At 45.4% G+C, this 26,840-nt stretch overlaps 1 protein-coding gene across 5 annotated transcripts in view; it reads left to right on the top strand.

Annotated features, from left to right (window-relative positions):
- Nucleotides 1-4,111: 4,111 nt before the first annotated feature.
- Nucleotides 4,112-26,840, top strand: part of elfn2b (extracellular leucine-rich repeat and fibronectin type III domain containing 2b) — a 95,069-nt gene continuing 72,340 nt past the window's right edge. For 4 of the 5 annotated variants that reach the window (XR_015926431.1, XR_015926429.1, XR_015926430.1 and 1 more), the window contains exon 1: nucleotides 4,112-5,274. The gene's annotated coding sequence lies outside the window, so the exon portion shown is untranslated. The other variant, XM_088606504.1, reaches the window with a different exon arrangement.

Raw genomic sequence — 26,840 nt, 5'->3', positions numbered from 1 at the left:
GTGTGAGCTCTATGGCGTCAGAAGTTTGGTGACCAGGATAACCGGAAAAGCCGCACACAACTGAGAGTACCATTATGGTTATAGCTGGGATTAGTCAACCATCTAAAAAAGCATTGACTAGCTTTATAAGGTTCGAAATCTCAGTGCTGGTTTTTGTCCCTCATCTGTGTTTGGAGTCAAATGTTCTAAAACGACTGAGCAGTGTAAATTTTCATTTATGTAGCACTGCTGGCTTATAATTTTCTGTCTGTCTGGGGCTGAGAATTCAGGTCGTGGCTGTGTCTTGTCCATAATTGACAACCATGGTTGTTTCAGCGCAGTTATTATTTTAACAATGTGTTTGTTACTATTTGTCATCGTCAAATGAGCAACTAAACAGTCTCTTTCTATTCAGTTACATTGTTTGTACCACAAAACATTTTCTCTATGTTGTCCTGTTTTTTTTCTTTCTTTCTCCCCACTTCAACTCTGCAAACAGTCTCACTGCAGTCAATTGTGACTGGATGTGGTGGACCAATGGGTCAGGTGTGTGATGTGCTGTTTTTGTGTCAGGCTATCAGAAAGTAAGTGCTTGCTTGTGGGTGATGGTCTGTGTCTGTGTCATAACTGTATCAGTATCTGAGTTAGTTTATAGGCATTTACATTTAATTTCATTTATGTATTGTGTGTGTGCTCATATCTGTGCTTGTATAAGCCTGCTTATCAGTGTCCATTTGCTTTTTATCGTGTTGTTGTGTCAGTGTGTACATACGCTATATTTCTGTGTGTATCAGTACTGACTAAGCATGGATCACTGTCCACTCGTGTCAGTGTTTTACAAATTATATACATACCTACAGTATGTGTGGTTCACTGCTGGTGTATCTGTATGCACAGTACCTGAATGTCAGTGTGCTGAAGGTATTAGTGTCAATGTGTGCCAGTGTGTGCAATATATGTTAGTACTCGAGTGCCAATGCCTGTACATACATGTCCCTGTTAATGTGTATGTCTACATCAATGTTTATCACCAGCGTGTTTCAGGATCTGTATCATTGTGTGTGTGCGTGCATATCGGTGAGTCACAATGTCACTACCACTGTGCGTTTCAGCCTCTGTGCTGAATTAATCTATTAATCTCAATGTGTTGGCTTTCAGGCAGTACGGTTTGTCCCTACCTACGGGTGAGGGTTTGTGAGTGTTAGAATCTATGTGTGCCGGTACCTATGACTGTCGCTTGGTTTTTATGTGCATAGTTGCAGCAGGACATTTATAACCCACTGGATTACATTGGATTAGCCGTTGCCTGCTGTTTACAGGGGCCCTATGTGCTTAACCTCAGGAACGGCACAGAGACACGCAGACCAGAGGTCTGGAACACAGTGAACACAGCTCATCCATAACTTCACATTAGCACTGCCTTTGTCAGATCTGCAGAGCTGTTGAATACCGAAAGAAACTAACAGGAGTGTTAATCTGAATTTCTGGAACAGATAGAACATCACTTAACAACTCTACATATCTAATAATGGAAGTGTTAATTTGAAGTTATGGATGAGCCATGCTGAATTTCTTTCAGTGCTCAACAAATATAATCACACTGTGAGCGTTAACTTGCAGTAGTGGACAGAATTTTTTTTATCAGGATTTGCACAAGCACCAGCAATAACTGTACTTTAAGAGTGAAAATGTTATTTCGGCAAATGGGGACAATGAACCCACCGTGTGTGGAAAGTATATCATTGTCACTTTACTATGATATATGCAATAAACCAACTTGAGTCCTGCTCTGGTCAGCTTTGAGATGTTCTGAAGATGCCTAGGAAAACTGCAGTGCTGGCGTTTTTGGAGAGGCACTAGTAGACCAGAGGCTCTATTTAAATTTCTGTCTCTAACTCTCTCGGCTCTCATCACTGGCCCACACTGTCACTTCCCTGTTTATCGGTCGCCCTCTCTTGGCTCTATCTACTGGTCCACGTTGCCTCTGTATCTGTCTAACCCTGGTCTGGCTGTCTAGTCCCATAACTCTCAAACACACACTGATGGCAGTGGTCTTCATGGTCAGTGTACTAATGTGGTAAAAACACCCTCTGTATGGCTCCAGAGGTCAAACCAGGGCACAATTCAGAGTAGCCAATCAAGGAATTGGCTTTTGGAGGTGGTTGGAAATCGGAGCAAATGGCAAAAACCCCCATGTGCAGGTAGAACATGCTGGCTCCATGCAAACAGGTGCCCACTGTTGGAACTGAACCCATGTCTCTGGGGACATGAGACGGCAGTGCTAATCACTGTATCCAATGTACGGCCCCCTAACCCTGGCACCCTATCTACAGTATATTTATGCAAAGCCATTTTCTTTCCATCTCCAGCGGTACAACTTGGTCAGCAATTCTTCGATTCTCCACCGTATCCAAGCTAAGATGCTGGAAGAGGTGTTAGGGGGGAACAGTAGGGGGCGCTCACCCTGCAATCTGTGTGGGCCCTAATGCCCCAGTATAGTAATGGGGACAGATGTACAAGTGAGGTCCTGGCTCTCTGTGCTCATTAAAAATCCCTCAGCTGCTCCAGGGGTGCCGTATAAATGGCTGACTCTGAACTCTGACCCCAAGCTTCTCTCCCTGTCTGTGTGTCTCATCGAGAGCAAGTTGGGGTCTCCAAAAAGACAAATTCCTAATACAATAAATTGTATATGGCCAATTAAGTGATCTTAAATCTTAAAATCTTAATAACCCCCATCTCTGAACTGGCTTCATCACTCTGCTCTCCTGCCCATTGAGAGCTGGTGTGTGGTGAGCGTACTGGCGCACTCCCGCTGCCGTCACATCATTCAGTTGGGGCTGCACACTGGTGGTGGAGGGGATCCCCATTACCTGTAACCCCATTACTTTGAGTGGAGTGCCCAGAATGTATTACCAGCTGAGCTGGGGGTGCAGAGTGGGAACTACTGTGCCCCACCCCTTCCTCAGCCGGATCCCTGCTTCCCAGGGGTGTGAAGTGAATCCAATCTTACCTGTTAAGTGCCTTCGTCTCCTTTGGGATGATGAGCGCTACATGAGAACAACGCCTGTTTAGCTAACCACAATCGTCTGTGTGCTCGTTGATTCCCAACAGACTTCTGCAGCCATTTTCGCTGCGAATAAAATATCTCGGTGAGCTCACAAGTGAGCTTTCACTACTGCCGAGAGGCAGAACAGATCCAAGCGCCTGTCTGGCTGCCGATCCGCGGTACCAATATTGACACGGACATATCCCACAACGCCTGTCTTGGAAGCAGCAGGCCTATTTGTCTGGCAAGGCCTGTACAAACAGGCTGTAACAGAATGAATGTCCCAATACAGTGCTCAAAGGAAAGCCACGATCAACTGTAAGGCTCAGAAACTCTAATCGGTGTCCCTACTGCGGACGTCTGTCTGGTGACTTTCACGCAGAGGAAGTAACATGCTCAGATATCTGTTTTTAAATATTTTTTTTTCTTGATCCATTTATCTAAGATCGAATAATTAATTTGTAATGCGCCGTTATATATACACAGCTATAAGCTCGAATTAAATATCTATATAGGGCCCAAATGTTCTTCTCCAACCTCCAGTGATTAAAGTCTGGGCTGATCTAATCAATGTATTTTGAGGTTAGGAGCAACGGAACAGGAGTATCCCCCTTAGGCTTACAATCAGCGGAGACTTTTTTTTCCCCCACTTCTAGCAAGTCACCTACAAGACGAGCGCAGTGCGTTACTTCCAATTTGATTATTTTTAATGAGAACTTGTTTGCAGGAGTGTTGCAGAAGCCAGAAGTGATACAGTAGCAATACAGTACGCGCAGCCGGTTGCCGCTTCGGGCGGAGAGACTTGTAGATTGAAACAGAACTGAGGAATTCCCTTTGCTCCTCCTGCTGTTCCCCTCCAGATCGATTCCATCTTCAAGTGCCGCCGCCGCCGCCGCCGCAGCAGCGCTTCGGGACGCCTGACCGCGCTTGTCCGCCAGGCCGGCCGGCCGGCCGTTGCCTGCCCTCCTCTCTCAACTCCGCTCGGCCACAACAGCTTCAACTCTCTCACTCAGTCACACCAAACAACACCGCCTGAAGACCGGCGGCGCTTCTGCGGCTGCCGGTGCGACTGCCGCTGCTGCTCCGAGGAATTAATCACAGCGAAACGCCAATAAAGATTTATCCGGGCTGGGGAGAGGGAAGGGGGGTGGGTGATATTTGGTGCAATGAATTTGTAGCGCCTGGCCTCTGTATCCGAGCGCCCGCTCGTCTATTGATGCTGTTACAGGCAGCTGAGCTTAGCCATCTCGCCTTCTGTAACACACACACACAGAGAGAGAGGTTTATTTGTGTGCGTGTTTAGTCTGAATGACCACAGCCCCGTGCCGCGGTGTGTGTGTGTGTGTGTTTTTGCGGGCGGCTGTGTTAGGCCAGCACAATGCAGCGGTGGTCTCTTACGTGCTCGGGGTTCAAACGAGCTTGGCGCTGGTGTGCCCTGTGAGGCATATTACTGAGAGGTTTCATAATAATTGAATGAAGATTAGTCCGTTGGTCTCTCGCTCTCTCACGCACGGTCTGTCCCGACTGCCTGTCGGCGTCCAAACCCTCAATCAGGCCAGATGTCATTCTTAATCAATATCCGCTCAATTTATCGCTCCCTTTATTAATTCACACATTCACAGATGAAACAGCGATTGCGCGAGGAGGCTGGGGGTTGGGCGCACCCCCCCCCCGTCCCAGGTTCTCGCCTCAGAATTCTTCTTTTATTTTTTGTGAGTTTCTGTAGTTTTGAGGGGAGAAAAAAAAAGTTACTTTAAATGTTTAATTCTCCAGGTGGTGTTTGGGGACTGATGTCGATTTCGGCAATAATAATAAAAAAACACACCCGGCGAGATAACGGAGCAAACCCCGGTTTGCGATTGATTGTTTTTTTATTTATTTTCCCCGCTACACGTGTTGAAATCAATTTATGATTCGTCATCGGGGCTGTGGACCGCATGTCTTCGGCTGTCGCGCGTGTCCTCCCCTTCCCAGCTCGCCGCACGAGCCTCTAGGTAGACCGCCCGTGTTCGCCAGCTCCGTTTGTCAATATTATTACTATAATTGGTTTAATTATAGATATTATTAATTTCCTCGGCGCTGCAGTCAGCTCCAAACGGGAGTGGCAGATTCTATTCTCTCTCTCTCCCTCTCTCCCCCCCCCCCCCCCTTCAGCGCACTCAGCGTTGTTGTGGGTAAAAGCGTTATTTCTCGGTCCACGCTGGAGAAAGAAACCCACGGATGGGCAAAAAACGAATCGACCATTCCAGGTACCGTGACTGCGTTTGAATTGATTTTTTTTTACAGTTATTGTTACTGTTATCGTAATTATTTTAAAAAGGGGGTGCAGACACTGCCGTGACAGTTAATTGATTGACGCCGTGGAGGATGGATATGGGGGGGAGTGGAGGTGGGAGAGAGATTCAGGCACCTCGTTTTGTCGTCTGTGTTTTTTTTTTGGGATAACGCAGAAAAACGCCGTCACCTACACGGCGAGCGCGTGGCGCGACTTCCAGTTTTATTATTTTTAAGGGTAATTTGTTCCTTCCGTCGTTCTCCGCCTTTTTTTCCTTCTTGTGTGTGGTGGATTTCGTGGGCTTGTGAAGTGTTGCTAGGAGATGCGCGCAGCGGAGCCAGGCTTCCGAGGGGATGCTACGACGCAGACACTGCTGTGTACCTGACCCGTCTCGTCTAACGACGAGGCTGGCGTTTGTGTTCCTGCTCGTAGCGTGTTGAATGCTGCTCGCCGAGCAAACCAAGCTCGGAAAACTATACCCTGTACGTTTCGTTCTGGATGGGTACGCTGGACTTTTTCTTTAGCGAAGTAAGGCGCTGAAGGCGAAGGCAAATTGACAGCTACCGCCTGATAAAACCCATGAATTAATATCGTGAGGCAGAGAAAGCGGAGGCTCGGCGTTGGGTGTTTTCCCGTGTTTTGTTTTTTAAAGACCGAGATGTGAAGTTTCTACAGGGAGACAAACACACTGCGTACTGCGTCTCGGGGTCAGTGGTCGCAGGCTGTCCGGAGTCGACAACCACCCGGTCTGATACAACACGTTTTTGCGTCGGCTGTTTCTTTGCGAACACACGGGTCTGATACAGCCTCGAAAAGCTGAACTACAGCTTCGGATACCACAACATTTCTCTCTTGTCTGTGCGCGTTCTCCAGCTGTCCGAATTAGATTTACGGTCTCCCAAATACGCAACTCCTAGTGTCCCCCTGTTCGGCGGTCTGTCGTTTAATAGCGGAGACACAAATCGCCACAGAAGGGGTAGCGCGCCCACAGCCATGGGCGTCAGGCAATAAGTTAACCGAAGTAAAAAAATATTTTTTTTCGTCCGAAAAGTGTATGGCAGTTGAGAATCGCACTTTATTGAAAATGCTAATTCTGCAAACGTTACCTACTGTAGCTGTTTAAGTGAGTTCGTGGGCTTTATTTCATTTTCTCACACGGATGCAAGAAAACGCCAAAGGTTGTTCTCGGGGACCAACAGTTGATTTTTATTGCCAATACCAGAGATTCGGGAGGAAGGTGCCCGATCCAACCCGAGAATTCAAGACCAAGCGTCAGGTTGAAAAAGCGCTTATAGGTCATGACCGGTTTTGCTTTCCACGTCGCTTTTTTTAAATTATTTTTTGGGGGGCTGTTCAATACCCGATAAGGCTGTCTTCTCTGATCTATTAAAACGGGGCATCGCACCGAGTCTGTAGGGGGAATAGGGCGCGCAGAAGCAGTAGATGCAGGCTGCTCCTTCTGCACCGCTGGACAACCAGAAACGTGACCCAGCGATTACAGTGTGGGAGAATCCGCCGGTCAGTGCCTCCCTTTCAACAGATCTTAACCTATCCCCTTAAATTGGGAGCTCTCCACTACGGTGCTGGAGTGCCTCATTCCCGCTGGTTAATGGTAGGTCTCTTTAAATCGGCGTCTTCCGGGGCGTTGAGAATCCGCCCGGACTCTCCGGATTAAGACAAACAGTTCAATGAGATCAGATGTATGCTGAAATGAAAGGGCTGCAGGCCTATTTATTACAGCTGTCCTGTAGGTTTAAATTTGGTACAGCATGAGGAAAGTAAGATTTTTGACTTGTTGAATTTGTCTGCGTGGTTAGGATCTATATATATTTATTTTTGTGTGCATCCTGCAGGAGTGATCAATGAGGTGCCGGCCCGGCGCTATGTGGGGATCAGTGCTGTGGGCTCGGGGTGTTTTCCTTGCTAACGCAGGGCTTGTAACTTAAGCAGCTACTGTATGTCACCCTGCAACTCGCAACTGGCAGCCCACTGAAGCTCAGCAGGTGTGAGCCTGGCCAGTAGCTAAGGCAGCTGCTGGAACAGGTGTTAATGGGACCAGTAGGGGGTGCTCACCCTGCAGTCTGTGTGGGTGCTAATGTCCCGGTATAGCGATGGGGGACACTCTGCTGTAAAAAAGGTGCCGTCCTTTGGATGAGATGTAAAACTGAGGTCCTGACTCTTTGATAGCTGGTGTGTGGGGAGAGTACCGTTGCAGTCTGGCTGCCGTCACATTATCCAGGTGGGGCTGCACACTGGTGGTGGTGGTGGAGGGGAGTCTCTATTAACTGTAAAGCGCTTTGAGTGCAGTGTCCAGAAAAGTGCAATATAAGAATATTAATTATCCTTATGCTTATTATTAATTATGTTGCACTGATGAGCTCTCGGTGGGGAGGAGGACAGAGTGATGAAGTCAGTTCATAGCTGGGGTTATTAGGAGGCCATGGTTGGCAAAGGCCAAGGGGAAACTTGGTCAGGACACATTCAGCTGTGGGCTCTTGTATAATATAAATTACACTGATTTAAACAAGCAACACATTTAATCTATTTCAGCACTTCATTACTGCTATACAATTGTTTCCATCAAGGTCCACTCCCCTCATTACCTGATGGAGCCAGAGTATTGACCTCAGCGGGATGGCTGTGTATACTGTAGCTTGTTCCAGACTCCCACCATTATTTGTACAACAAAGTGCCTCTTCTCGCTTGAACTTCCCCCTAATTTCTACTTTTTTCTATTCTGTCAACGAAGCTGACTGGAGTAAACTAATGTACTGCCATCCTAAAGCCTTCCATCTATAAGTGCCATTACTTCTCTTGTCTCCAGTGATGGCAACAAGACTCCCAGTGCACAGCACTTGAATCCAGCTTTATACCAGCTGGATTGAATGCGTTATACTCCTTATAAGGCAGCACCAGGTGTTTGGGATTTCATGCTTGTTGCCTTGTTTCTGAGTAAATGCGCTAGACGGATGAGGAGCCAACGTTAAAAATACTGTACGTTTGCTTTTCTGCTTCACCAGTGCGATCTGAACGAGAGCCTGCAGCTCCTATAATCACCATTGTGTTTGCCTGTGGTGCCGGGGGAATGCTGCCAATCCGAAGCAAAAAAAAATTAAAACAAAAATAGATTTTAAGAAATGGCACAGCTTTTGTCATGGAAGAATACCCCAAAGCAGCCTGTCCAAATTTGCTCATTTATAAGAGTGCCATCGAAATCGAATTACAAGGCAGTGCAAACATTGTAAGGTTGACCAAGGCAAGCCTGGATTTCCAGTAGAGTACAAGTGGTGTTTATATAGCGTGTAGTGTAAGATGGGAATTTTAAAAAAAAAGGTTTTGTTTTTTTGTTCTACCCAGGAAAGTTGCAAACTAGAGAAAACCAATTAGGCCTATCTTGTCTTCTTGGCTGTTTTCAGAGTAACGCCTACAATAATCTAGCTGCTTAGTTTGTTTCAGACTCCCACAACTCTCCTGTTTTAAAGAAGAATGTCCTTTTCTCAGGGCTGAATCCACTGGTGCTTGGTTTTCAGTCATGTGCTCAAGTGCTCGTTTCATTATTTAGCTTGAAGTAGTCCCTATGGGGTGATTGTGGATAATTGAAAAAAAGTCTCCTGATAATCTCCTCTGCTTGAGACGAAGTTACCTACTGTAAACGTGTTCCTTCTTGGAGACAAAGTTGAACTTTCAGGGCACCAGCAACATTCTTGTAATGTTGTGGCTGAAAATCTAACATTATTACATATTATAAGTCTGCTGTTTCCCTGTGTGCGGTAGGGTTTCAGCCTTACGTTCAGTCATTTCAAATCCAATTACAGCGAAGGCCGTATTTTTTTCCCTTTTGTTCTGCATTTTCCTCCCCACCACCATGTAAGTCTTCATCACAGCATCACTAAGAGCTTGTCACAGTGAATTTGCCAAGTTGTGCATTCCCAGGGTTTAAGAATAATTTCCCTGCCTCAGTATGCTAGATGCTGAGCTATGATGTCATAGTTTTTCCACAAGTATTGTTTAGAAGGGCAGTATCTCGCAGTCCTTTCTAGCATTTACCCTAGCAGATTGTCACATACTGGTACAGCAACAAACCGCAAAAGCAGGTTAACACTCAGGAACTTAAGGTAAAGCAGACAGCTGGTAAGTGAGGTCAGCAATGCAGTATGGAGGTGAAGGAGATCATGAGAGCGCTGTGTTGGACAGTCTCTGCTTAATTGAGCTTTGCAGATTTATTGCGGATACATGGTGTTCTCACAGTGCTGTGCTGGGTCCCTCCGTGGTCAAGCTCCAACACAGAAACTGCTGTACTACTTTGAGCTGACACTGGATTCGGCTCACTTGGTGGCTGTTCACTCCCCCAAGAGTTTTAGAAAAGCAGTGCTCGCCTTCAGCAATCACACCTCAAAGACAGACTGCTAGCAGTGTCAACATTTGCTTTGCTGTAGCTTAGAAAATGCAGAATGTAACGTTTGTCCACAAGGGCTTTGGCGATTCGGCTGAAATCAGAGCTGAGGACATTAAGCAATGACTGCGGTGTAACGAATATTGATATTCTTTGGCTCCCACTGCAATATTGCAAGCAGTCTTAATCACGTAACACTGGGCAATTTTCTTTTCAGCAGTTATTGCCAAGTATATATCTATACTGTGTTTTGGGGAAAATGTTAGATTTGATTTTTTTTTGTTTATTACCAGAATATAGCCCAGTAAGGCCATGGCCTAAAAACCAAACTAAAATGGTCATGAGTTACCCAGAGCTCATAATGTTTGGAAGTGTCATGTTTTATTGGAAATTGCTTTCTACAAGAAAAATGTTTTGATAGAAAGAAGTTTAGATGACTTCAGGGAAAGTTGTAGACCTTTAACCTTGTATCCGAGTGGCCTTAAGCCCACCAAGAAGCAATATTGAGCTCGTTTATGATGCTGGAATCCCTAGTTCAAATAGTTCCTTGTTCAGCCTTTGCAACGGGAGGGTGGCACTGAGTTTGTCACAGCAGGTGATGTCGTCCTCCCAGGGTTGACCGCTTCAACTGTAAGCAAATCCCAGATTCTTATGCTCCAAGATGGCTGGCACAGAATCCAGGAATTCCTATTCTGATATCTTCGACCAGTTTTCATGGCAAAGCTTCCTGACAAGCTCAGTACAACATATTGGAGCTCTTGACTTTCTCTCCATCAGGCAGAAGTTTGAATGGTCCCCATTTACCAGCCTGCACAAACACCCATGCATTAATAATTCCTCGCATAGGGGTTTCTCTTAGGATCACGGCAAAACTTTCCTGTTTAACACGTATCCATCTATGACCTCAAATCCTGTTAGGCTACAACTGGGGATAGTCTTGTTTCTTTTTTCCAAACTTTTAAAAACGTCAATCCAAACTTCCCCTTAACTGGCTTTCACCAACGCTGAATTAAAATCCCATCTGCTCTCACTCAGCCTTGTCCCTGTATCCTCACACAACCCCAGCTACTCCTCTGTGGTAGTTCTTTAATATCCTTGACAATGCATTCTCTTTCACCCTCTCTCTGGGTGCTACTGTTTATCAATAACCTGCTTCAGTGAAGAGATGGCCCTCGTGGATTTCTGGGATCTCTTCGGCAAGAACAGCAAGTGGATGGAAAGTCATTGTTGTGGTTGAGCAATCTGCAGGTCACAGCTGATGTGTTGTCCTCATTATGTCCACTGACACACGGCAACAACAGCAGATCCAATTGTTCTTCTCCAAGGTTGCTTCTTGCTGATATCAACCTTTTTTTGGTCTGAATTGGAACCCTGTGGGGTCCAACTGGGTCAATCATTATTCGACTTGAAGTGGGTTTCTCCAGGAGTTGCAGTACAATGCGCTTGGCGTACCCAGGTAATCTTTAGTGCCCAAAGTTTTTGACGCAATCATGTCTTCAATGACCTGCTGTGAGTCTGCAAGCTTGCAGAGATACTTGTATCAAAGGTAGACATACTACTCCTTTTGTAAGTCTAATGCATGCATGTGGGTGTGTCAGAGAAGCATACCCAAAGAGGCTTAAACTGTTAATTCATAGAGCCATGGGTTCATGAGCTCAGTGAAAAAAGGAACCCCACCAGCCTACTTCTGCAGCTGCTATAGCTATTGGAGCATAAGCAAACAGGCAAAACTCATTACCCTTTATTGCTTTTTACTTAATTTATGGTCTCCTTCCCATGCAGAATGGAGACTGCACAAAAAAGAGTTTTTTTTTTAGCCTTCGTCAATTTTTTTTTGATGCCCCCCACACAGAGGAAAATCGAACTGAAAGAAAATTATGAACATCAAGAAATCCGACGGCAACGCACAGGTTTTTAGCGTGCGTTGTAACGTGTGATTTTTTTAAAAATTTATGTTCCTGGGGCCGGAAGATGAAAGGAGAAACGGCGCGTCCGCAGAAGCGCACAGATTTATCACAGCCCCCTTGTGGCTCCTGCGCTCCAGATTCGTGCTGCACAGGAAATGAAGCTGCCGGAGCCAAAAATTCTGGGTAACTGTCGAAAGGGGCAAGTTATTGATTGTACAATTTTATTGACGACTTTAATATGCCGGAATGTACAGTTAATTTAGAACACGAAACCGGGAAGGAACAGGGAGCCACAGATGATGAGCTGCCTGGGGACTTTTTTAATAGAAGTTGTTTACACTGCCTTATTAAAACTGCACGAAGAAAGCGATCCAACAAGAAGCGGTGATTTTTGAGAAACCGTGTTGACAAGATGCACAACGTGTGCAGATGTCAGGAGTTCTCTTTCAGACGGAGCTGTTTTCTAACTTTTAATTGGTTTCATGTGAAAAGGTTTTGAGGGGAAAAAAACACTGTAATTTGTACAGTGAGCGGTCTTGTTTTGCGCGTGTGTGTGCTTCCAGAGCTCAATAGAGGAAGGATTTTGAGCTGTCCTTGTAAACCAGCACGTTGCTGAGCACAGCCAGGTTTTCCATCAGCTGGAAACAAATGAGAAGAAATACGTCTCTTGGTCCCGGGTCTCCTTGCATCTTTTGGCTTTTGTTCAAGCACTTCATTACTCGGGTTAATTGCAATCTTAATTGTTCTTTTTAATAATTAGATTTTTGTAACCTTTTTTTGCACTCCAGTCTTTTGTTTTAGAAATACTCCAGCATAACAGTCAACAGAATGCCTACTACTAATTCTCTCTTCAGTCTTGGGTAATGAACATTTTTTTTTCTCTTGTGGCTGTCCAAATAGCTCTTAATATATTTTTATTTTATGGACCCAGGTTGGAAAAGATTTTTTCTACATGTTGTTATTGACAGTATTTCATAACTGCTATGCAAATGGCAACAGCCTGAAGCTAAACCTACCTGACTTGAATCCACCAACAATCAAACTGCTCACAATTCACATGCTCCAAGTCTTGGGGAAAAACTGATGACTTATGGGGTTCTATCACTTGCTAGATTGTGGCTTCAATAAAAATAGTGCCAGCTACTTGGTATTGTGGGTTTAACGCTATTTCATCAGTGATGGCCACAGCACCCTGCAGCAGGGTGCTGTGGTATACAGTAGGTGGTGTGACAGAGGAATGTCCATTTTAGAGGAAGGCCTGCATGGGACCCATTCATTCTACAGTGGAATCAAAATCAACAGTCAGGTCTTCCTGTAACAATTAGTAATTTCATATTCGAGGAGCTGAGTGCGTTGGGGGGGAGTGAGGGTTTATATAAAAAAAATTCCAAATTAAAAAGGGAGAGGGGAAAATAAGTTTTATCTCAACTGTACACTCACTTACAGCACAGGGAAAAGGATTAAGTCTGTTAATCTATGACGGAATTGCTGTATTTAGTGGGGGTTTTTTTTGGCCTGAGGTTTGCAAATTCTGAAGGAACACAAGTTCTAGACCAAATGCTGTAGAAATGTTTTTACCCTTATCTAATATTGGTCCTGTCAAACTAGACATCAGTGATTGAAATGACTGGGGAAACTCGCACACAGGCAGCCAAAAGTAATTAAGAGTTCAAAAAGGTGTTAAATTCCACTAAATATGGATATGTATTGAGAAGACAATTTTTAGACTTTCTAACTGTTACATTCTGGTAATCCACAAAAAAGATATCCAAATTAACAAGGTACCTACAGTATACAGTTTGATCTGATCAATAATAAGTGGCAGCATCTGTGCTACATAGGCTTACAGTGGTCAGAAGTGAATGATTCAAATTGAATCTGGGAAAAAAAACATACATTTTACTAATAAAAATGTGTCTGCCTTCCATGAAAGGAGGGAACAGATGCTCTTCTAGCCCAGCTCCTCATTATGCTCCCTCTCTCTATAACCTTAATAGTTGGCAGCCTGTCTTTCCTGTAGGCGCCAAGCTTGGGCATAGCTGAAACAGAGTTAGAAGCGGACCGTTGTGACTGGAGGGGAAAGCAGATTACTCACTCTAGGGATTGCAAGGGACTTTCTGCTGGGCGGCAGGATATTGCTCACTGAGCTGAAGTCTCTCTCGCACTCGGTGGCTCAAGCTGCGAGAACATCCAGTGTTGTGATCAGCCTTACCATCTCTGCAGGCACCTTCTTTCCTCCTTCGCTTTTGTGCTCTCTGGGACCTTCAGCAATCTGCCTTTCAGACAGGTGAAACCTCTTGTTGAGGGAGAACACAGCTCTTATGTCCTTACTGTGTCGGGGGGGAGGAGAAGAGAAGGGAAGAATACTATTACATGTTATATCAATTTGTAACGTTTTAAGATTCAAAGAATAATTCGAGAAGGACTTCAGGTGTTGCAGCCTTATCGGCATATACCGTACTTAATTTACAGCAACGTAGCGCGATCTCTGCAGGACTGAGCTCTTCTCGAGCGCGCTCCCGCGCCCGGGCTCGGCAACTTAAGTGCGGTCCCCATGGCAACCAACCCACGCCGTCTCAGCCAATCGTGAGGGACCAGTTTTGGCGCCCCGAATCAGTCCAACGGAGCCGTTACACACACGCCATACGGCAATACGCCATTAAACAGGCGCACCATGGCATTGTCGCCACAGTACTGTTCCCTCACACAGATTTAGTATTTATCCACATAAAAGCCCAAGTTCTCTCAAACTCCCCTACAGATCTTAAGTCTTAATTTCGAAAAATCGTTTTCGTAAGACATTTCTAAATTGTCTTACAATAATCCGCTATTGAAACGCATTCGGAATTTACGCTCATTCATTCTAACGCCGTTGCGATTTGGTTGCGCTTTGAGCTACAAATGGGCTGAATTACAACTTCTTGCCGAGCACGGTGAAGGCCTAAGTTATTTATCAAGACTGTCAACCTTGAACGAAAGCTTTATTTTTTATTTTGTCTCGTACACTATCATTTTATTGTCTGATGACAACCGGAGAAATAATACTAAAGCTTTATCAGACCGATTTACAACGTTAAATTACGGCGTTATGGAGTGGCAAAACACAGCTCGGAAGGCTCAAATTCGTTGTGTCGCTAAACGAAACGGTATACCTACTCCTGTTTACCGACGATGTCGATAGCCTTAAATCCGTCGATTGAAAGTCGAGCAGTAACTATTACTATACGTTACTCACAACCAATAGGAAAGCACCGTCGTCTGGTGAGAGTCAAGAGTACTTCCTCCAGGGGTTTGATGGACCAATCAAAATACCCGAGGCAGTAGCGTTTAATATTGCGTGAATATGATTGGCTACGGAATGTAGGGTCACGATGAAGGCGTGGCCTCTCCCTTTGCCCTTATTTGGTTACAGGAAGTGCTCCTTCCTGCAACAGCTCGGAAGGCTCGCAGAGGCGTACGGTTTTATATGATAAAATCACAGTCTAAAATTATGCTGGGCTCTAATTATTCTCAGAGAGCACTCACTTACAGATTCTGTACTACCAGATATTGAAAATTCGTTATTTTAACTTTTATTTTCCGTGTTTTTAGAAACGTTAGAAATATTTGATCATTGTTTTCTTTGGTAAGAAACAAAGTTTGTCTCTAACACAGTGTGTTGCTTTTTTTAACCGATACAGTAGAAAAACACCTTAAGAAACACCCGGTACATGCGCGAAGTACAAACTTTCTCAAGCGCAACTAACATAACTCGACTTTTGCCATCACAATTCATTTATTTCAAATGTGTTAATTAATTAATTGGATATTTTTTTCCCTTCTGTTTACCCTGCAGTCACTCCCCGTTCGGTGGTAAATGACATCTGATTATCCTTCCTGTAGGGAGGCTCTTAATTACCTTAATTATCGTAATTAATCAACGGGGGGCTGATGACATGCAGATCTGTGTGTGAATTCTTAACGAGCCGTTAAGTTGTAAAAAAGTAGATATGTTTGTTTTAAACATTCTTACATGTACTGTATGGAGGGTCAGAGCGTCAGAATTTGGAGAGGAATTTCCTTTTTGGGGTTTTAATTTGTTCACCGTTCTGGAATCCTCGAATGGAAAATAATCCTGTTGACCTTCACACTGTCTGCCATAGTAGTGCAGGTGACTGTAATAGTGATCACGATGACAAAGACGTTACATCTGAGAGTGTTAGTGACGGGACGGTAACACTGAAAGGGATATTGATGCGACTAGTGACGAATAGTATTGTAATGAAAGCTATCGCGATGACGGTGATGGTGATAGAGTAATGGTCACAATTAGGTTTACAGTGATAGTGACTGATTATGTAATGGTGAAAACCACCGTGATGGTGATAAAAACCGAGTAATGGGGTGTTGACGCTGATAGTGACAGATATTGTAATAGTGAAAGCTATGGTAATAGTGATAGTACTGGTCACAGTGGCGTTTACACATTTTCATATTGTAATAGTGACGATGATAGTAAGAATGACTGATGTAGAGCGATGGTGATCATGTTAGTGACAGCGAAAAAGCAGTGGTGACACTGGTATTGACACTAAAAATAACTGATTATGATGGTAACAGTGAGAGGGACAATGATCACATCTGTAATAATGATAGTAACATTGACACTACTATTGAGTGATATTGTAACACTGATGGTGACCATGAGTGACAATGATCATTGTGGTGAGAAGGACAGTGATAGAGACAGTAACAGTGACATTTGAAAGGACGGAGACTGTTACAGTGAAGGGGGGATAGCAGTAGAAAAAGTGGCAGTAATATTAACAGGGAGAGTGGGAGTGATCGAGGCAGTGCAAGCAATGATAGTCACAGTGTAGTGACACCGTGTTAGTCACGGTCACAGTTACAGTGTCAGATACAACAAGTGGTGGGCACCATGAATGATGGCGACCGTGCAAGTAATCAGGTCAGTGACAGAAACTGTGATGGTGACAGCAAGACAGACGGCGCCAGTGAGAATGATAATAGCAAGGGTGAGGGCATTTGTCACTTTTGTGGTCACTATGGCATAGTGATGGTGACAGTGTCTGATACACTGGCAGACTGCTCGGCTGTGTAATATACTTTGCCAGACATGCTGGTTGACACCTGCTGATTTCCTGGCCTGTGCAGTCCCCGACTTGTGGGCCATCTTTGTGAATGCTGAACGGGCACACGGACTCCAGTCACTATCCCGCTCTGCCTCCCCTTTCCTCTCCGAAGAAAGTGCGCAGTCTCCTTCTCTTTCAGTTGCTCCCCACCCAAAGTCTCAGCTCTGACCTCTGCCTTCCTCTCTCTCTTCCTATGCCTCACCCTCTCTTTCTCAGCCACATCTCCCCCCCACATCCAAATACAGGGGGAGCCATCTGCCAATTGCAGTGTCTGCCTGCCAGAGGCACTTTTTTAATCATTTGCTGGTGATTTGACAAGCAAGAGAACGCCAACCAGAGAGATCAATTTTGCTTGCCCCTGGGCACGCTTCTCTCTGCCTCTTCATCTGTGATCGCCGTAATTAAAACGCAGGCCCGAGGGCGACACACACACACACAAATTTGCTGTCTGCAGAGATGTGACTAAACGGTAGGTAAACCAACAAAAGCAGAGAGGCTGTGTCACTGAAAGTAACAAGCAGAAGGGGATGCTGATAAATAGAACATTTCTCCATATGTTGCGACCTCTGTTTAGATAACATAGCTGTTAAGTCATCTTTCTGCTATGAACATTCCAGCAAGCCTTTGGGTTCATAGGGAAAGTGGTTTTGGATTGTACGTTATGCACGATACAGGGGGAAGAAGTGGGTGGCATTTGTTGCCTTGCAGTGCTGAGGCACTGGGCTTGAGGTCTGGGGTACTATTTTCGTGGAGTTTGCATGTTCTGCTGGTGTTCGAGTGGGTTTGCTCCCACAGGCCAAAGACATACTGGGTTAATTGACTTCTGGGATAATTGACCGTGTGTGTGTGTGTGTGTGTGTGTGTGTGTGTGTGTGTGTGTGTGTGTGTGTGTGTGTGTGTGTGTGTGTGTGTGTGTGTGTGTCTTGTATATCCCCTGTGGTGGACTGGTGTCCCATCCAGGGTGTTAGAGGTTGGAAAATGAATGGATTTTGTATGATGATCCTGGCTACCCATCTGTGTGAATTCTTCCTGATACTCCAATCTGCTCCCACTTCATTTCTCTGCTTTGTCAGGCCTAGCTGTGTTACTTCTTTGACCTGAACTCAGATTTGACAAGGGATGCAGATACTGTACAGTATATTAATTAGCTCTTAGCATTTCACAATAGTAAGAAAACAGCACTCTGTAATGAAGCTATTTTCTTCTGCTCCTGAAGCAGCTACTCTTTACAATGACTAAATATGCACAAAGAAAAATTAGAAGACTCTTTAGACTGTCCTGCTTTCAAATGTTGTGAAATGGCCCGAGTTAATTTTAATAATAATTCCTTCCAACCTCTGCTTGCTTTAAAAATCCCTGTCATTTTGAAAGACCTTCCTTATAAGAATTCAATAAATCGTTTTCAGTGGGCAAAGCCCAGCTATGCCATACTGGTAACACAGCTCTTATAAGGGCAAAACAGCTGTCCTGGGCTGCTTGCTTTGTACATTTAGTCAAAAGTAAAGTAAAATCTTAACTACTGTATATAGAGGCGGTTGCCTTTTCTTAAAGTTCCATAACCCACGTATCGTAAAATTCAGTTGTCCTGCAATGGTGACATCTTCCGAGATGTAGGTTTTGTAAGAAACGGCCTTTTCTACTTGGTTATAGATCAGTCAGTCAATCCATTGAGATGTTGAAGTACAGTATTCCCGGCTGTAGTGGTGCTGAGCTTTCCACACATCTGGGGAATTTCTATCACAGCTGGCTGTTGATGTAGCCCTGGCAGTGCCTGGTCTGCAGGGACACAGCCGGCACTCTGAGTCCCTTGGGGTTGGGGGTTCTTAAATAGCACCCCCCCCCCACCAATCACAGTCATTTAACAACCACAGCGCTTGGAGTTTTGAGACTTGACCAAAAACGAACTGCCCAACTGGCACTTGTTGACCGCTCTGCGCCTCTCGCGGTTCAGAAGGGATCTCGAAGGTCAATCTGGAGCTGAAAACCAGGTCCCCCCCCCTCCCCCTCCGCCGCGACCGAAAAAGCAGGCTGTGATGGCGTTAGCTTCAGAGACAGCTGTGGCAACCGCCAGGGCGATAATCTGCGGAGAGGAACGCAATGCGCAGCTGCCTCCTGCGAATCGGTCTTTATCTCGTGTTTAACAAACCGTATTTCAGGTTTTTTCCACTCTGTGGGGCATGAACGACTCGCAAAACCAACACGATGCCCACTCGGGTAGCTAAAGGTACCTTTGGCATTTCTCTCTGATGCTGGCCCAATTAAGCTGAGCTGTGAGGGGTTACAGCCAGAGTCAGTTGGCTGCTTGCTTGCTTCATGCCATCTGGACCAATTAAAGGGCGAGATCTCCGCTCCCCCCTCCCCCCCACCCCTCTCCCCCAGTTGTGAGGCGGTGCTTCCATCTACTGTAGTATAGATGGAAGACTTGCTTTCCGAAGGCCCTCGATCTTAATCTTGCGAAAAGGTCACTCGTGTCTGGAGGAAAAACGCATCAAGCCATGCCTTTCCAACCAGCTGCATTTAAAAAAAAAAAAATTCAAAATAAAGTTTATTGCACATTTTATAAATTAATCATACAATGAGTACACACTCTAACGGACATCAAATCTTTTATCAAAAAGTTCTTAAAAAGGACAATTGCCTCTGCAGTCCATTTACTGTGCAAGAGGTTGCAAGGGGCTGGGTTTGTACAATAAGAGTCACTCCAGGCCCTACTATGTGCTGCAGTCTCTTTTCCCTGTCTCGTGAGCCTCCAGTCCTCTGTAGGAAAAACCTCTTCCTAGGAGCTCCTCCTTTATCCTTGTACAGAGCCCACAGTCCCTTTCAGCGCTCCATCTCCAACTAAGCATGGACGAGCTTTGTAGGCATTGTGGTTTCATGTCGGCCCCTCATGTCCATATCTCTTTCTGGAATTGCCAGGTTTTTATCCACTCAGAGCGCCATTGTCTCACACCTTTGCAGGAGAGGTAGTATCCCAGCATACTCTCTGGTAGGCTCAGTCAGGCTGCCTACTACTACTGTGGGTCATTTCTGCACCATGTTTACATAGCACAATTATAAGAGTTTACAGTTATAATCTAGTTATATGAACTATTTGCACATGCTCACCTGGGGAACTGTACTTCAAGCAGTATAAAGTATTGGGACACAGCAGTCTGACTGTGAATGTTACTGCCACTTTGCCCTGTATTGCGCACTGTTCCCCAGGTTCGAGACCCGGTGCATAAACATTGTTTTCAGCCAGACCGGTAACTGTCAGCTCGCATCAGCTGCTTGAAATATTATTTCTCCAGACGGGAAGGTTGACGTGTTTATAAATTAATTGAAAATCACACTGCGGAACGCCACCGAGATGGAAGTATTGGTACTGAAAGATTTTGCTGTGAGGTGGTGTTATTTTGGCAAATAATAATCAATTTCAATGCGTCTAGGATGGATATCCTTTGATGGGCTGAGATCCCTGGTCTCAGGGAGCTTTATTTATCAGATTTTGAACTCAAGTGGAGCATGCTTGCTGTTTGACTGTCAGTCTCCAAGGAATACAGCTCAAAGCCCCTAGGCCTATGAAGCAGAGCTTGTCAACTCTGCACCTGAGTTAAGGAATCCCCTTGCCATTTCTCGTAAGGCCTATTCCAACTAATCTGCCGTTTCAAATGAATTTGAGGCGTATCTTGAGGTGCGATGATTCTGTGATTGCAGGTAATTTTTCAAGTCTCGTGTTTCTTGCTTGGAGGTATTGCGAAATGCATTACTTGGTGATCTTTTTTTTTGTCGTGGTAGTGCGATAATGCCGAGCTTTCCTGCCGAGATATTGTATCTTGTGATAGATTCAAAGTTCAGAGATGGGGAACTGGAAGCCAATCGGAGAGCAGTTGGGACCCACTGTCCGAGCTGCAGGGCTGCTTGTACGGGCTGTACCAGGCGCCGCAGAAAGATAAATAAAAATTCTAGTTTTTTTTTTATTATTTTAACTGCCGTGCATGGCTGTGCATACATATGCTCACTTATGAACAAAGCAGAGTATTTCAACCTTGGTGATGCCTGCATCTTGTGTAATAAGACAAGGAAATGGAGTAATCTGCCGTGCAATGGAACTTATTTGCATCCTTACTCTGTGTTTGCCTGTCATGACATTGCAGCTGTGTTGGATGCAAATTAAACTCCTCCTTGCCCTTGTCGGATTTTCCTAATGATTCAATAAATAAGAAAAACCTCCATTTACATAGCGATTTCACACTCGATATTTCCAAAAGGCTTTCCTGGTAGGAGAAGACTCCCTTCAGCACCCATTAAGGGGCATTATGAAGAATTATATTCCAGATTTCATAGGTAGCTTTAAAGAGGAGAGATTCGGAAAATGTTAGGCTCTCTTAATTAAGCAACCAATTGGTCCATTGAAGTGATGAAGAGCTCACGAGAGAGGGGAAATAAAAACGGAATACTCCGTGGCTGTTGGAGTGAGGATTTCAGATCTTTCATCTTGGACGTCGCAGGCAGTCTGAAACAGTAACTTTTCAGTAATTCCTCATCAAGGAATTACTGTGCAAGATTACCGAGGGGGGGGGAGGTGAATATAGGTCATGGCAGACAGGAAGCCCAGATTGGGATTTAGCCAGATTTCATACCCCAAATCCTCAGAATAATACCATGGAATCTAACAAGTAGTCACGAGCTCTGCTCAGCTCCTCATCTGAATGGCGAGCACGCGCACTCAGGGGGAAAGAGAGCCCATTCACAAAATCGGCATCGCAGACCGCGCCCACACGGATCGATGGCCAGTCTCTGATCTCAGCTGTGTTGGATGGGTGTAGGAACTTCTACTGCACCTTTCAGAAACTGCCTAGGGATACTGCATACACACTGAAATATGATCAAAAGGCTCTTGCTTGGTTTAGGTTACATCCTTTTTTATACGTTTTAAACCATAACAAAGCTGAAGGCTGTATGAATTCGCAGTACAATATATAGCAACGTTTCTGCTTCCATGCCAAGTTTATGAATTGTATGGAAATTGCTGGACTGCACATTCAGTAAAATGACTAAATGATAATGAAGGCTGCAGTGGGTCGCAAAAGAGGTTATAATTTAATTTAGCCAGCACGGCAAGCTTTTGTATCAATTTTTTTTTCCAGATTTAAATGCAAAATCTCCCGACTGTCTTTTTTTCTGTCTTGCAATTTCAAGACAAATTCATGTCTTGTTTATTTTTCGTGGCAATTGAATTAATCCACTGTCGTGTATTAATCCTTTTTACCCCACATTTTAATAAGCCTTTCCTTTCAAAGCCCTTTACTGCCATTAACTCCAGTTTAGCAAGGCAAAATTGCAATAGACTAGCCATGTTTCTCTTGTTTCTACCACATTGACTCCTTATATGCAGGTTTTTGACTTACTGGTGTTGAGTCATAATGCCAAAGGTAGAAGCTCCTCACCACTGACTTCAACATCTTCAGTATCTGTATAACAGACCATTTCCACCAAGGGGCTATAACAAGGGTATAGCAGAGCTGTCATGTTACAAAAAGAGGTTGTAGGAAAAATACAGCAGAAGTCATAGTTCCAATAGGGAGCTGTAATAACCAAATACAGTCCATTCAAATGTTATAGCAACATATTAGCAACGGGGGCTGTGGTAACAAGCAATGATGTTATAGATGAGGGTTCTGTTTGTGTCTTTTTTTCCCCTCAGTGTATGTTTTTGTGTTCTTGGTATTGTGAATCTCCTGTAGCCTGTTGGCTATGGGGAAAACGGTCATTTCTGTAGAAGCAGGGAAAGTGCAGTGCCCCCTACAGGGCGGCGCCGGCCGTTGACTCTTAATCGGCGCCGCGGCGGTCCATCTGCGGTCCTCGCCGCACGCTGCTGTCGGCTGCGCCGGGCGACCCCGCGGTTCCGGGGGAGTTATTGACCTGCGACTGCTGTGATAAAAGGCTTCTGTCAGCCTGCTCTTCCGGGAGCCCTCCCAGGTCTGGCTCGCTTCCGAACAGGGGGGCTGTAAGCTGCCCGCCCTTCTGCCCCTTTCTGACTGCAGCTCGCTCTCGCGTTCAGTGAGACGTGGGAAGATCTGAAACGACATCTAAAAGCCAGATCAAAAAAGAGCCAAGATTGATATCGGCTCGTAACTCGTGGACGCGACTGCTCATCATTCCCACCACAGATGGATGGGCTGGCAACTAGGATCGTTCAGCCTTGTCTGTTTTCCAAATATATTGTCCGGGGTTAAGCCTATAAACTCTCTGAAGCTATAATTATGAAATACAGTGTCTGTGGTTGGATGGAGACGGGTCATTCAATACATTGAAGGTAACGGACACCACTGAACTCATCCTGCATTTCTTTCCTACCATGTCATGGGTAGCCAGTGTAAGGAGGCCAGAGTAGGAGTTATAGGATTTATCCTTTATTTTTTAGGACCTGAGTGACACGGCTTTGCAGCTACAGCAGCCTTGTATTCAGCACATGCTTAGATGCACGTAAACCCTCCCAGTAACCGGTCCTGCAGGATCACAGTAAGGCGAAATGATGTAAGTGGGAACAAGAAAAAATAAACTACTGACACTTTAAAGACCTAATTCCGTCTGGACAAGATTGCTTACGTCTGCTGGTGCCAAGCCAGCCCACACACTGGTCTGCTTATAAGCAGGCGCGGTGGTCTCCTTTCTGTGGAGAGAACAAGCTGGGTTTCTACGCCCAGGTGGTGGCTCTCAGGTTAGGCGTTGAAGAGAACCTTGCTAAGACCCCAAAGTGGAACGAAGCGATGATGACGCATCTTGAAGAAAAAAAAAAGCGCTGTAAAGGCGAAAACCCCCAGAAGATAAATCCAGTTAAACTGGGATTAATGTGCTTAGCTCTGGAGATAGCGTGGCACCCCTCTAGCTACCAAAGCAACAATGTAACAATCCCCTGCCAAAACCTTCGCTGAGCTCATTAGCTTTAATGAGGTATAATGGCTAAGCTGCTTATTCTGACATGGATTAGGGTATATGTTTAAAGTAAAAGAGGTAAAGAGAGATGTGTGCAAAATTCATATGAAGTCACCCCTTTCTTCTCTCTCTCTCTGTCACAATCTCTTCCTCGACATTTCTTCTTTCCTGACACTTCTTTCCTGCCTCATAACACTGACAGAGACTGGACTCAAGGAAGGGTCGGCTTTTCTGGAAAATCTACCTTCCACTGATGTAAATGTCAAATATGGGGATATGGCCACTAGCCTGGAGATCACAACCAGGGTCCCAGTCCAGGATGAGCCCTTACAGTCTGGAGATCCCAGCCAGGGTCCCAGTCCAGGATGAGCCCCTACAGCCCGGAGATCACCGCCAGGGTCCCAGTCCAGGACCAGTGCAACTCGACTCTCTCTTAGCCTTTGCCCTCTTGCTCTTGGCTACTACCAGTATTGCTTCATTAGTCATCCCTAGATGATGTTCGAACTCTCTCTCTCTCCTCAAGCCCCATTGTAGCCTAAAGAGCTGCAGAGAACCACAAGCCGTCTACCCAGCTGAGTTCCAGGGTCCGGGGCAGCTGCAGAAATAACAGGGCGTTCATAGGGGGAGGTCACGTTGTGTCAGGAAGGATGTTTCTTTCCCAATATGCAGGGCAAAAACTATTCATCCCACTCGTCTTGATCTGTGCGATTTGTTGTTTAGGTGCTTGGGAAAGACCGACTAGGACTTCTGTTGTCTGAACCCCTTTCGAAATCTGGATGGGGGAGCAAGACGAGGGAGCGATCAGGAGAATGAGGGGGAGGAAGACAACAGGGGCGCAGGAAGAGCTTGGGAGGAAGGGAAGGGAGCCTGATGGGAGAGGAGAGAGGCATGAAGCAGTGAGAGAAACAGAGCGATGGGGAGGGGTTGAGGAGAGAGAGGGAGAGAGCTTAGGGAGCTTTTAGCTCATGCTTGGCTAACTCTTAAACATCTCCCCAGGCAGAACAGCACGCAGTCCCTGTGAAATCACTGGGAACTGAATAGGTAAGGAAAAGGAAATTGAACTCTGTTGTAAGCACTCGACGCTTGCAGGGTACAAGACTTCTGGAGGCTGGTGCCAAAAATGAGTGAATGTGGGAAATGTGGGCCAGCAGTTGTCAGTTGTCTGACATTACTGAGACACAGGAGTAAGAGGTGCAGTGCGGACCAGCAGGTATGTCTGACGATACTGAGACAGAGGAGTGAGAGACGCAGTGTGGACCAGAACGTATGTCTGATGATATTGATACACAATGTTGACCAGCAGGTATTTCTGGTGATACTGAGACAGAGGAGTGAGAGACACAGTGTGGACCAGCAGGTATGTCTGACGATATTGAGACGGAGGAGATTGGACCTGTGTGAGAGACGGAGGAAGAAACAGGAAGGCAGTGTGGACATTTTCTTAGGGCTATGAGTGAGAGGGGGCAGCTAGGTCATACTGGGAGAGAGGGAGGAGGGAACGGAGAAGGAGATGCTGGATGAAACGTGGAACCTGCTCGTGCTCGGTGTTGTGCCTGGGCTGTGCTCACTGTGGTGTGGCAGGAGCTGTGTTCACACTCCAGGATCATTCCTGTTAATGCAGTCTTAGCTCACAGGCTTGGCCCCGAACGCAGGAAGAGATGAATATTTAAAGATTTGTCATGAAGGAGGGGGGGAGGGGTCTTTCGATGTCTCGCTGTGAAGTCGCTGACATGACAGCGGCCAGCCTGTTCTTGTGAAAGAGCGTCCCTTTCTGCCGAGAGAAGTGTGTGTGTGTGTGTGTGTGTGTGTGTGTGTGTGTGTGTGTGTGTGTGTGTGTGTGTGTGTGTGTGTGTGTGTGTGTGTGTGTGTGTGCAGCCCGTGATGTTTGCCCAGGGGCCACTGGTGTCTTTCACCCCAACCCCTAGCTTTGTGCTCTCTATGTTTTTGTAGGTCTCATGAGCCCACCCCACTCAAATCCAACATTAACATTGTGCCGTATTTCGATTGATTGAGGAGTGTCACTCAAACAACTTTTCTAATCGATGGTGTGTGTTCATATGCCGTAATTGATATAATTATTCTAATTTCAAAAGCAGTGAGCTCCTCAGCTCGGGACGGTGGCTCGGTTTAGCCCACACCAGCATGTGAACTACTGCACCATTTTCAGCACTTAAAAAAAAACGTTTTCTTTTTATTGCCAGTGTCATACTTCTCTAAGTCATGTTCTCCCTGGCGTGAGAGCGAAGGTTTGTCCCCGGACAGACTTGTAGTGGACCTGTAGTTATCCATGACCTTTGACTTCTGCTTGGCATGACCTTTGACCCCACGCAGAAGGCTTTTTCTTTGCCAGTGCCTAATGACACATGCTGCTGGATGTAACCGGCATATTGCAGAATAGGCCGAACAAGCAGCCTGGTGGCAAAGCTTGTGCATGAAGCCGAACGTGGGTGGTGGGACTTGCGCAGGGCTCCACAGTCAAGACACTGTTACAGCAAATGGCTGACCTGCCTGGAGACTCCCAGGCAAGAATGAGCATGAAGGCAGCTCTGGAGAATCCCAGTCTTTTGCAGAAGGAGCCTGTTCTTATTTCTCATTATCTAGCCGTAATGATCATTTAATGCAATCCTGTGGAAGATGCTTAGCCTTCGAACACTGCATACAAATGAAGGGTCAATTAGAACTGACCCCGTGCAATCATTAAATAAGCAACTGACTCGTTTAGAGACCTCAGTTCACCCCGCAAGCAGATCTGGTATCTTCTACAGCAGGTGTGAGGAAATGAGAGCACCAGGAAATAAACTTCTTGTCGCTCTTCCCTCCCCCTCCAGGTGGGACATTTTCTTACAAGCCTCTTTTATTTTTGGAAGTGGGACGGGGGCTGGGAGGTGCAGAAAACATGGGAGAATAAATGACCAAAAAAAAAAAAAACAGCCTCTCTCCATTGTACTGTATTAAAATCACAGCACTGAATCAAAAACCCAAACTCCTTCAAGACGGTTAAAGATAAGTAGTGATTTGTTTTAAATATGAACATTAGAATCCCAAATATTCGTTTAATTGAAAATGCCATCATACAGTATAATGCCAATTCAAATGTAGGTTAACATGTTTTAAAGAATTGTTACTTTTTTGTAGTGTTTATACTGTATAAAACTGTAGTCTATGATATTATGTTACATGCACAGGGTAT

This window comes from Lepisosteus platostomus, chromosome 14 (genome assembly GCF_059453375.1).
Source record: "Lepisosteus platostomus isolate fLepPlt1 chromosome 14, fLepPlt1.hap1, whole genome shotgun sequence".
NCBI classification, from domain to species: domain Eukaryota; kingdom Metazoa; phylum Chordata; class Actinopteri; order Semionotiformes; family Lepisosteidae; genus Lepisosteus; species Lepisosteus platostomus.
The sequence above is the reverse complement of the archived record's forward strand: the minus strand, read 5'-3'. Positions and strand labels throughout refer to the sequence as shown.